The sequence below is a fragment of the Hylobates moloch genome, unplaced genomic scaffold (assembly GCF_009828535.3).
Source record: "Hylobates moloch isolate HMO894 unplaced genomic scaffold, HMol_V3 SCAFFOLD_14, whole genome shotgun sequence".
In the NCBI taxonomy this organism is placed as follows: domain Eukaryota; kingdom Metazoa; phylum Chordata; class Mammalia; order Primates; family Hylobatidae; genus Hylobates; species Hylobates moloch.
The window spans coordinates 32,237,471-32,249,810 of NW_026652289.1; positions in this window are offsets into that span (position 1 = coordinate 32,237,471).

Genomic DNA, 12,340 nt, shown 5'->3' on the forward strand with positions numbered 1-12,340 from the left:
CATGAAGTAACTAACCATACAAATGTTAGGAATCAAGATTTTAAATAAACGAGGTCGAATGTAAAATCTTTATAATCCTAAATTTAAAGATATCAGAATAAACTCATCATGTATTTCCTTTAAGAAAAATGTATTTCCTTGTTCCACTTATTCACAAAGGCCTAGAAACAATGATCAGCCGAGGAGTGATAAACACCACAAATGCCTCGATTTTGGTCTCTAAATTCCATTTTTCACCAAAAGAAATCAGGCTCTTTGAAGAAATGTCTGGATCCAGGTCTGGAGCAGGAAATATACAAGATAAACCTGGATCATCTTGTCAAATCTGAGAATACGTATACAGTCATGGACGGCTACTATTGGGTCAAAGGGATTCAGGAACCAACTGGAGAAGGCTCCTACTGGCCAAAGGTAGTACAATATGAGCATCAAGAACAGCAGTTACAATGCACTGAAGCATAAAAAACACATAAATATGTTTAATCCGTGAGTTCATAATGATAAGCAAACAAACAAACATGAGACAAATGTCAAATTCATTTTTAACTTTTGAAGGCTAATAGAATGCCAGTTTATTATTCTGAAATCTGTAAACAAAGATTTACAGAAGGAACTGTGCCTCAGAAGGAACTGTGCCTCAGGGTAACAAAGTTTTTGGTGAGAGGAAGTTTCTCTTTGTAGAAGTATTTTAGTTAACACGTGGAGAAGGAATGATAAAGTTGGAAGATCACCATTTTGAAATCTCTAATGGTCATCAATGTCTGCTAAAACAATTAGGCAAAAAGCTGATGGGGAATTTTAATAACTGATGGATCCGGCTAACAATATTTGAAACCATTGATCCATCTTAATAGCACAGAAAGGGAGAGAACCAGAGATTATGTGTCTCCTGATAGAAGTACACACCACCACCCATGAAGTATTTTTGCCAAAAAAAATCCAACCTGTTTATTATAAAGTCACAGATCTACCATTTTATAAGAAACACTGCAGATGGAAGATCATGTTAGATGACACCATAGGGATGCAATCAGCAAGGTCCGGAATCTGACAAACTCCACAGGATGAATGACCTAGATCTCAACAGGAAAATTAAGGGGGACAGGAAAGATGCTTAAGAGACTCATCAACCCATATGAAATATGTGACCTTTATTTGAATCCTGATTCAAACAAACCAACTGTAAAAATGAGTTATGAGATAGTTCGGGAAATAAGAATATATGACATCTTTATTGTTAAAATTTTTAGATTTGATAATAGTAATATGGTTTTTTTTAAGAGTCTTATCTTTTAGATATAAATGCTAAAGTACTTATAGAGACTAAAATACTTGCTGTCTGGGATTTGCTTCAAAAGAATCCTATCAGGGGAAGGAAAGAAAATGGGCAGTCTAGAGATGCTACGTATTAGCTATGAGCTGATGATTGTTGAGATGCAATGATCGCTGTTTTTTATACCTTGTATGTACATTTGAATATGTTTAGGACTTTTCTAACAAAATGTTAACAAAAGAAAATAAAGTTGTTCTTGATGTCTCAGGAGCCCACAGATGTCTGATGAGAAGGTACAGCATATCCATCCGTGGATAGCACTTGTTAGGGTATACAGAAAGGACTCAAACCTCAGTCGCCTATCCCCCATCCTTCATGCCAGACTCTCATGGTCAAGATTTCCAGAAATATAAGGACTATCTATGTAGTTTACATACAAGTGGGATGATACAGTTGGGGAGAGGAACTCAAATATCTAAAGCCCTGGGTAAGATGGGGGTAGGGGGTGGAATTTAATTGTATATTGGGAAATAACCACCACAAAACTTCTTCGACTAACAGGAGAAGAATTTTTTGTAGAACCCTCAATCTGATTTTCTACCAAAAGTCAGGGTACACATGAAATAACCACCACAAAACTTCTTCGACTAACAGGAGAAGAATTTTTTGTAGAACTCTCAATCTGATTTTCTACCAAAAGTCAGGGTACACATGAACACCTAAATGCATTACTCACATCCGTAAAGTTCATTGTCGCATCCAAAGATAAATGCAAAATCATCCACAAGTTGTTATAGGGGGCATCTTTTCAGACTACTAACTTAGGTTATGTCTACTGTTGAACAGATCTGTGCAGTGTTTTATATGTCAGGGAAGTTAAAGCTACAGAACTAAGGTTGATAAAGATCCAACTTAAAGCATAAAGTTTTATTTATTTATTTATTTTTATTTCCATAGGTTATTGGGGAACAGGTGGTGTTTGGTTACATGAGTAAGTTCTTCAGTGGTGATTTGTGAGATTTTGGCGCACCCATCACCCGAGAAGTGTACACTGTACCCAATTTGTAGTCTTTTATCCCTCAGCCCCCTCCCACCCTTTCCCTTCTAGTCCCCAAAGTCTATTGCATCATTTTTAAAGCATGAAATTTTAAAAAGGCAAAGGTTGAAAGAGCTAGCAGACAGAGTGGGCTCAATAAGTATTTGCTTACATGTTAGAAAAGCAACACTGGTATCTACCCTATTCTGCTATTTTCAGAAGTACAGACAATGCAAATCACAAAAGTAGACACTCAATAAATGGTAATTATAAGGGAAAGACTAGCTGTGGGGCAGAGGAGATAATCATGATGAAGAACCATGAGCCAGAGAACTAAACAGGTTCTTGGCTAAAGGCCTCATTGATGTTCTAATGAGGAGACCTAATGGAATGTCCAAATGGGAGCTGCATATGCTATTTAATTGTAGGTTGCTGTGCATACCTATCAACTGTTTAGCTCATTTCATAGGGTGCAATGATTGTCTTTATTCAATCCCAAGCAAGAAAGCACATCAGAGATTGTTACAGAGAGGGACTTGAACTGGAGGACCAACGGACCCTGGAAGTCAATATTCTGGCACCCAGAGTGACCAGCATGTGATGAGCAGTACCCTTACAAAGTGGCACCTAATATACTCCTGCTGCTATTTGTGTACATGCTTAAATTAGATTAAACATAATGAAACTGCTGATATGCAACCATCATTGACCAAAAAAACAGCAATGTCATAGGGTTCAACTTAACACTGTGTAACTTGAACATGCAGAAGAGACGGAGAAGTAGGTCAGACTAAAGTTCCTCAAAGGTGGTGGTTCTCAATGCTCCAAATACTCTCTTTATAACCAATGCTTTATAATGTCCCTGTTTTTATCCTGAAATAAAAGTCAAGCAACATAACTCAACCATATTTAAAAATTTTTTAAATTCAGTACTATTCCCTAACTTTAATGTAAAGCAGAAATGAGAAGAAATTACTTTTTAAAAAATAATATATGTGATGCTTATTTTTATGTGTCAACTTGGCTAGGCCAGAGTACCTGAGTATGTGGTCAAACACCAGTCTAGATGTGGCTGTAAAGGTATTTTTTGGATTCGATTAACATTTAAATCACCAGACTTGGGCCCGCATAGTGGCTTACTCCTGCAATCCCAGCACTTTGGGAGGCTGAGGCAGGCAGATCACCTGAGGTCAAGAGTTCAAGACCAGCCTGGCCAACATGGTGAAACCCCATCTCTAATTTAAAAAAAAAAAAAAAATTAGCTGGGCGTAGTGACAGGTGCCTGTAATCCCAGCTACTTGGGAAGCTGAGGCAGGAGAATTGCTTGAACCCGGGAGGCGGAGTTTGCAGTGAGCTGAGATCTTGCTACTACACTCCAGCCTAGGCAACAAGAGTGAAATTTTGTCTCAAAAAAAAAAATCAGCAGATTTTGAATAAACCAGATTAATCCTTCATAATGTGGATGGGCCTTGTCTAATCAGTTGAAGGTCTTAACAGCAAAGACTGAAGTCCCCTGAGGAAGAAGGAATTCTGTCTCCAGGATGCCATTGGACTTAAGCTGCAGCAACAACTCTTCCCTGGATCTCCAGCCTGTCAGCCTGCCCTGCAGATTCTGGACATGCCAGCCCTCACAGTTATGTGAGAGCCAATTCCTTAAAATAAGTCAGTCTGTCTCTCTCTCTCTCTTCCTATTCCCCCCCCACCTCTCTCTTCTCCATATATATATATATATATATATATATATATATATACGCGTGCGCACACACACACACACACACAGACACACATATATATCTAATATGGTATATGTGTGTGCATGTATGTGAATATATCCAATAGTATGTATGTATACATATGTATATACATGCATGCACATTCACATATGCACACTCACACACAATAGGTTGTACACGTGTATACACATACTCATTCTACTGGTTCTATTTCTCTGGAAAACCATGACTAATATAAGATGATTTAAAAATAAATTTGGCAGCTAACCAGGGAGGTGAAAGATCTCTAATAATGAGAATTACAAAACACTACTCAAAGAAATCAGAGAAGACACAAACAAATGGAAAAAAATCCCATGCTCATGGATAAGAAGTATCAATATCATTAAAATAGACCTACTTTCCAAAGCAACTACAGATTCAATGCTATTCCTATCAAACGACCAACATTCCTCACAGAACTAGAAAAAACTTTTAAAATTCACATGGAACCAAAAAAAGAGTCTGAATAGCCAAGGCAATCCTAAGCAAAAAGAACAAGTATGGAGGCACCACATTACCCAACTTCAAACTATACCACAGAGCTACAGTAACGAAAACAGCATGGTACTGGTACAAAAACAGGCACATACACCAATGTAACAGAATAGAGAGCGCAGAAGTAAGGCCTCACACCTACAACCATCTGATCTTCAACAAAGCCGACAAAAACAAGCAATGGGGAAAAGACTCCCTATTCAATAAATGTGCTGGATAACTGGCTAGCAATATGCAGAATATTGAAGGTGGACTCCTTCCATACAACCATATACAAAAATTAACTTAAGATGGATTAAAGACATAAATATAAAACCCAAAACTATAAAAAACTCTGGAAAACAACCTAGGCAATACCATACTGGACATAGGAACTGGCAAAGAGTTCATGACAAAGACATCAAAAGCAATTGCAACAAAAGTAAAAACGGACAAATGGGATCTAATTAAACTTAAAAGCTTCTGCACAGCAAAAGAAACCATCAGCAGAATAAACAGACAACCTACAGAATGGGAGAAAACATTTGCAAACTATGCATCTGACAAAAGTCTAATACTCAGCATCTATAAGGAACTTAAACAAATTTACAAGAGGAAAACAACCCCATTAAAGAGGGGGCAAAGGACATGAACAGACACTTTCCAAAAGAAGACAAATATGTGTCTAACAATTATATGAAAATAAGCTCAATATCACTGATTATTAGAGAAATGCAAATCAAAACCACAATGAGATACCATCTCACACCAGTCAGAATGTCTATTACTAAAAAGTCAAAAAATAACAGATGCTGGCAAGGCTGTGGGGAAAATGGAACACTTACACACTGTCGGTGGAAATGTAAACTGGTTCAACCATTGTGAAAAGCAGTATGGCGATTCCTCAAAGAGCTAAAGGCAGAACTACCATTCAACCCTGCCGTCCCATTACTGGGTATATACCCAGAGAAATATAAATCATTCTAGCATAAAGACAAATGTTCACTGCAGCACTATTCACGATAGCAAAGACATGGAATCAACCTAAATGCCCAACAATGACAGACTGAATAAAGAAAATGTGGCACATATACAACATGGAATACGATGCAGCCATAAAAAAACAAGACCATGTCTTTTGCAGAAATGTGGATGGAGCTGGAGGCTATTATCCTTGGCAAACTAACGCAGAAACAGAAAACCAAGTACTGCATTCTCACTTACAAGTGGGAGCTAAATTATGAGAATTTGTGAACACAAGGAAACAATAGACACTGGGTCTACTTGAATGTTGAGGGTGGGAGGAGGGAGAGGAGCAGAAAAGACAACTAGTGGGTACTGAGTTTAATACCTGGGTGATAAAATAATCTGTACAACAAACCCCCGTGACATGAGTTTACCTACATAACAAACCTTCACATGTACCCCAGAATTTAAAACAAATGTTAAAAAAAAAAAAAAATCATTGCCAAAAGCAATGTCAAAAAAAGGTTACTAGGAGTTAACATTACAATTGTGAAAGGAAACTAAATCTTGGGACCTCAAACTCACTAAGCCAGAGGGAAAAGCCAAGCTGGGAACCAGGTCATGCCAACCTGCCTCCCATTTTGATCCCTAAATAAGATGGTTACAAAGATGAAAAGCTACATACTTCCCTCACATTGTGCCCACACGGAAATTCGTTGTAGGCCCCAAGATCTTTACCCTAAAGTGGTTCTGTTAAAGTTCACCATAGCAATGTAAATTGATTGCTTATCTTCACAGGTACAGAGACAAAGGACAGAACTCAAAGTCGTCCCTTTGTTCTTCTGAGACAAATGCATACCTAATTGTTTCCTCTGCCCTGTTGTCTATGTTATCTTGTGTAAAAATGCAGATTCACTGAGCCAGACAAAGACATGAATGACTACTTCCCCCTACTCCATTCACATGAAAATTGTGTATTTCTCAATATCCTACCCTTTCCCTTTTGAATGTTGAAGCCCTCAAAATCATATTCAAAGAAAAGCATAGACCTGTCTCCCCAGTGCATGTCCTTAACTTTGGCAAATAAGCCTCCTAAAATGATTTTTTTTAATTAAAATAAATAAATAAATTAGGAAAAATTCTGCTTCTGGGAAGATGGAGTAGACATGTCTTTCCCTAATTTCCCACTAAGCACAACTAAAACTCTGGACATTATATATAAAACAAACATGATAAGTCTCCGAAAGGTGATGAGGAGAAGGTAGGCTGGCTAAGTGCCTTAAGGCTCAAGGAATGATGTGGTAGTGAGTTCTGTAGGGTTTCTTTTTGCCTCATATACCCTAAACTTGAAACTGAAAAAGCTGGCAAGCTGGAAATCCCGATGTACACAAACAACCACCACAATAACGAAAGCTTGCTCTCTCTAACAAAAGGGTCAAGAAAGGGGCAGGCTAGCAAGACAGAAAACTTTTAAAGACTAACTGCTCTCTTCCAATGAAAACCACAGAAAACATTACCTACATATCAGCAAAGACCAAGTGGAGAGCCTAGACTTCTACCTTCGTGAGACTCTTAACACACACCAAAGGGTGACATCAGAGAAGACCAAGCAGACACCTAAGATTTTCATCCCCACTGGTAAGTAATGAGATATGAACCCCCAGGGTCAGCGGAGACAAGTTAGGGAGCTAGACCTCCCGCCCACATCCAGCAACAACAAAGAACCCCGCAGCTCAGGTGTCCACAGAGGCTGAGTGAGGAACCTGGACTTCTACCCCTACCTGGCAGTAACAAGGCGGCACTCCTTTTCCACCTCTGCAAAAACAATGTCAGAGAAAGCTAGCACAAAAAGAAGATTTAAATATGATCCAAATTCTCCTAACATAATACAAAAATGTCCAGATTGGAGTTAAAAATCACTCATCAAGAACTAGAAAGATCTCAAATGTAATGAAAAAGACAGTGAATAGATGCCAACATCAGGATGACAAAGATGTTAAAATTATCTTAAAGCTATTTTAAAGAAGCCATGATAAAAATGCTTTAACAAGCAATTATGATCACGAAATACATCTAAAAAAAACTTAAGAAACAGAAATTTTCCACAAAGAAGATGTAAAGAAGAACCAAATGAAAATTTTAAAACTGAAAAATACAATAGCTGAAATAAACAGCTTAGTAGATGGGTTCAACAGCAGAATGAGGGGACAGAGGAAAGAATCAGTAAACTTGAAGATAGAAAAATAGAAATAAGCCAATCTGAACAACAGAGAGAAAATATTCTGAATAAAAGAAAAAAAACACAACAAAAAAAACAGAGGCGTGGGGACCGAGGGGACTATGACAAAAGATCTAATGTCTGGGTCATAAGAGTCCTGGAAGAAAAAGGGCCAGGCTGAAAAAGCACTTGAAGAAATAATGGCTGAAAAACTTACCAAATTTAGCAAGAGACATAAATTTATAGATTCAAGAAGTAGAACAAATGCCAAATGGAATAAACCCCAAGAAAAACATGCCAAGACACATCAAAGTAATACTTTTGAAAACTAAAGACAAAAAAAAATTCTGAAAGTGGCCAGAGAAAACCATAACGTCTTACCTATTGAGGAAAAACAGTTTGAATGACAGCAGATTTCTCTTCAGAAAGCAAAGAGGCCAGAAGAAAGGGGCATAACATCTTCCAAGTGCTGAAGGAAAGGAATTGTCAACCTAGAATCAATACCTAGTAAAATAGCCTTATGATTGAAGTGAAAAATCAAGACAGTTTTGAATGAAGGAAAACTGAGAAAATTGTCACCAGCAAATCTACCCTAAAATAATAAAGGAATTTCTCAAAATAGAGATGAAACAATAAAAGAAAGAATCTTAGAATATCTAAAGGGGGCTGGGGGCAATGGCTCGCACCTGTAATCCCAGCACTTCAGGATGCCAAGGCAGACAGATCATGTGAGGCCAAGAGTTGGAGACCAGCCTGACCAACATGGCGAAACCCCATCTCTATTAAAAATATAAAGATTAGCCAGGTGTGGTGGTGCAGGACTGTAATCCCAGCTACTCAGGAGGCTGAGGCACAAGGATTGCTTGAACCTGGGAGGCGGAGGTTGCAGTGAGCCGAGATCATGCCATTTCACTCCAGCCTGGTGACAGCGAGAATCTGTCTCAAAAAAAAAAAAAAAAAAAAAAAAAAAAAAAAAAAAGATATCTAAAAGGAAGAACATGGAAAGAACAAAATTACTAACTAAAAGATTTTCCTTCTTCTCTTGAATTTTCTAAATTAAGTTTGATGGGAAAAGCAAAAATTATAACACTGTGTGATATGGTTCTAAAGATATGCAGAGGAAAATTCAATACAGTTATAACTGGAAGAAGGTAAAGGGATATAAAGAGAGGGAAGATATCTATACTGAATTAATTGGTAAAATGATAATACTATCAGACAGCGATAAATTATTTTATGTAATTTAATATTTAGAGCAATCACTAAAAAAAAATTCTAAGAAATACACTCAAAAACACTACAGATAAATCAATTGGAATTCTAAAAAATGTTCAAGTAACCCATAGGAAGCAAGAAAAGAAAACAAGGAAACAATGAAAAAAAGGAATAAACAAAATTTTAAAATGGCAGACTTAAGCTTTAACATATTTATAATTCTATTAAATGTAAATGATCTAAGTGCACCATGGAAGAGTCTGTTTTAAATGGACAAAGTAGACAACATGAGAGAACAGATGGGCAATATAAGCAGAGAGGTGGAAATCCTAAGAAAGAACCAAAAAGAAATGCTGAAAGACAAAAACACTGTAACAAAAACGAAGGATGCATTTGATGGGCTTATTAGTAACCCATCAAAAGAAAGACAAGAAAGAGAGAAAAAAAGAGAAAAAAAATACTGGAACAATATTTCGACCAAATTAATGTCACACACCAAACCGCAGACCCAGGAAGTTCGGAGAACACCAAGCAGGATAAATGCCAAAAACACTGCACCTAGGCCTATCATCTTCAAACTACAGAAAATCAAAGAGGGGAAAAACATGTTACTACAGAGAAACGAAGATAAGAAATTATATCCAGCTTCTCTTCAGAAACCATGCAAGCAAGAAGAGAGTAGAGTGAAATAAAGTGTGGGGAAATAAAACCCACAACGCAGCAACCTACAATTCTGTACCATGTAAAATTATCCTTCAAAAGTGAAGGAAAAATACTCTCTCAAACAAACAAATATTGAGAGAATTTGTTGCCAGTGAACCTGCCTTGCAAGACATTTTAAAAGAAGTTCTTTAGGGGAAGGAAAATAATGTAGTTCGGAAACTTGGACCTACATAAAGAAAGTATAAAGATTGAAGAAAAAATACGTGAAGGTAAAATAAAAATGTTTATTTTTCTTATTCTTAATTGATTTAACAGATAAATTTGTTTAAAATAATAATAGCAACATTGTATTAGAGATATATATGCACATATATAAATAAAATTAGTGACAGCAGTGATACAAGAAATGGAAAAGAGGAGTTTGGATTATGTTATTATAAGGTATTCACACAACTTGTGAAGTGGGATATTGTTACTTAAAAGTACACTCTAATTAGTTGTCAGTGTATGTTACAACTCTAGGGAAACCACTAAAAAATAAAAAAAGAAGTACAACTGATATGCCAAGAAAGGAGAGAAAATGGAATGTAAAATGCTAATTAAGACCACAAGGGCCGGGCGCGGTGGCCCACGCTTGTAATCCCAGCACTTTGGGAGGCCGAGGCGGGCAGATCACAAGGTCAGGAGATCGAGACCATCCTGGCAAACTTGGTGAAATCCCGTCTCTACTAAAAATACAAAAAAATTAGCCGGGCGTGGTGGCAGGCGCCTGTAGTCCCAGCTACTCGGAGAGGCTGAGGCAGGAGAATGGCGTGAACCCGGGAGGCGGAGCTTGCAGTGAGCCGAGATCGCGCCACTGCACTCCAGCCTGGGCGACAGAGCAAGACTCCATCTCAAAAAAATAAAAATAAAAAAGACCACAAAAGATAGGAAAAGAGTAGAAGACAAAAGAAGAAAGAAAGATGAAAGGTAACAAATACAAAAGTGTAACAAATATGGTAGATACGAATCCAATTATATCAATAATAATGTTGAATGTCAATGGTATAATATGAATCCAATTATAGCAATAATAATTTTGAACATCAATGATATAAATTCACCAACTAAAAGACAGTCATTGTCAGAGTGGATCAATAAACAAGACCCAACTATATGTTCTCTACCAAAAAAAACAAAAAACAAAAAACAAACCCACTTTAAATATGAAGATAAAAATAGGTTAAAAGAAAATGGACAAAATATTACAAAGTAAGGCTAATCAAAAGAAAGCAGAAGTTACCATATTAATTTTAGAAAGAACAGACCTAAAAGCAGGGAAAGTGATCACGGATAAAGAAGGGCATTACATAGTGATAAATGGGCCAATTCTCCAAGAAGACATAACAATCCTTAATGTGTATGCACTTAACATCAGAGTGTCAAACTATGAGACACAAAAACTGATAGAATTGCAAGGAAAAATAGATGAATCCACTATCATAGTTGGAGATTTAAAAACTCTTGATCATAAATGGGCAGATCCAGCAAGCAGTAAATCAGTAAGGACATAGTTGAACTCCACAACACCATAAATCAACTGGATATAACTGATATCTCTAGACTATTTCATCCAACAACAGCCGAATACATATTCTTCTCAAGCTCACATGGGAAATTCACCAAAATCAACCATATTCTGAGCTATAAAATACACGTAATTAAAAAAAAAACAAAAAAAACAAAAAACAAATCATTGAATATCTACTTTCAGACCCCAAAGTAATTAAACTAGAAATTAATGACAGAAAGATAATGGGACAATCCCCAACTACATAGAGATTACACAACACCTTTCTAAATAATATACGGTCAAAGAAGAAAACTAAAGGGAAATTTTAAAATATTTTGGACTAAATGAAAATTAAAACATAACTAATAAAAATGTGTGGGATGCAGTGAAAGCAATACTTAGTGGGAAATTTATAGCACTGAATACACGTATAAGAAAAGAAGATCTAAAAACAAACTAATTTCTATATCAGGAAGCTAGAAACATAAGAATAAATTAAATTCCAAGTATGCAGCAGAAAAGAAATAATAAGAATTAGGACAAAAATTAATTAAATTGAAAATAGGAAATTAACAGAAAAAAATCAATGAAATAAAAACGTGGTACTTTGAAAAGACCAGTAAAATTGATAAGCCTTTAGCCAGGCTAAGAAAAAAAGACAGGACACAAATTACTAACATCAGACATGAGAGAAGGGACATCATTATGGATCCCATAGACACTGAAAGGATGATAAATAAATACTATGAACAACTGTATGCCCACAAATTTGGTAACCTAGATAAAATGGACCAGTATCTTGAAAGACACAAGCTGCCAAAACTCACATAAAAAGAAACAGACATCTTAATAGGTCTATATCTATTAAAGAGGTTAAATCAATTACCTCCAAAACAAAAAGCCTCAGGCCCACCCATATAGGTTCACTGGTGATTTCTACCAAACATTTAAGGAAGAGACTACACCAATTCTCTACAGCCACTTTCAGAAGATAGAAACAGAAGGAGGCTATGCATGTTTAGGGGCAGAGAGTATACGGGAAATCTCTGCACCTTCCTCTCAATTTTGCTACGAACCTAAAACTGCTCTTAAAAATAAAGTCTTAAAAATTAAACAACAACCAAATTATTCAACCATATGTTATCCAAAAGAAATTTCTTCCAATATA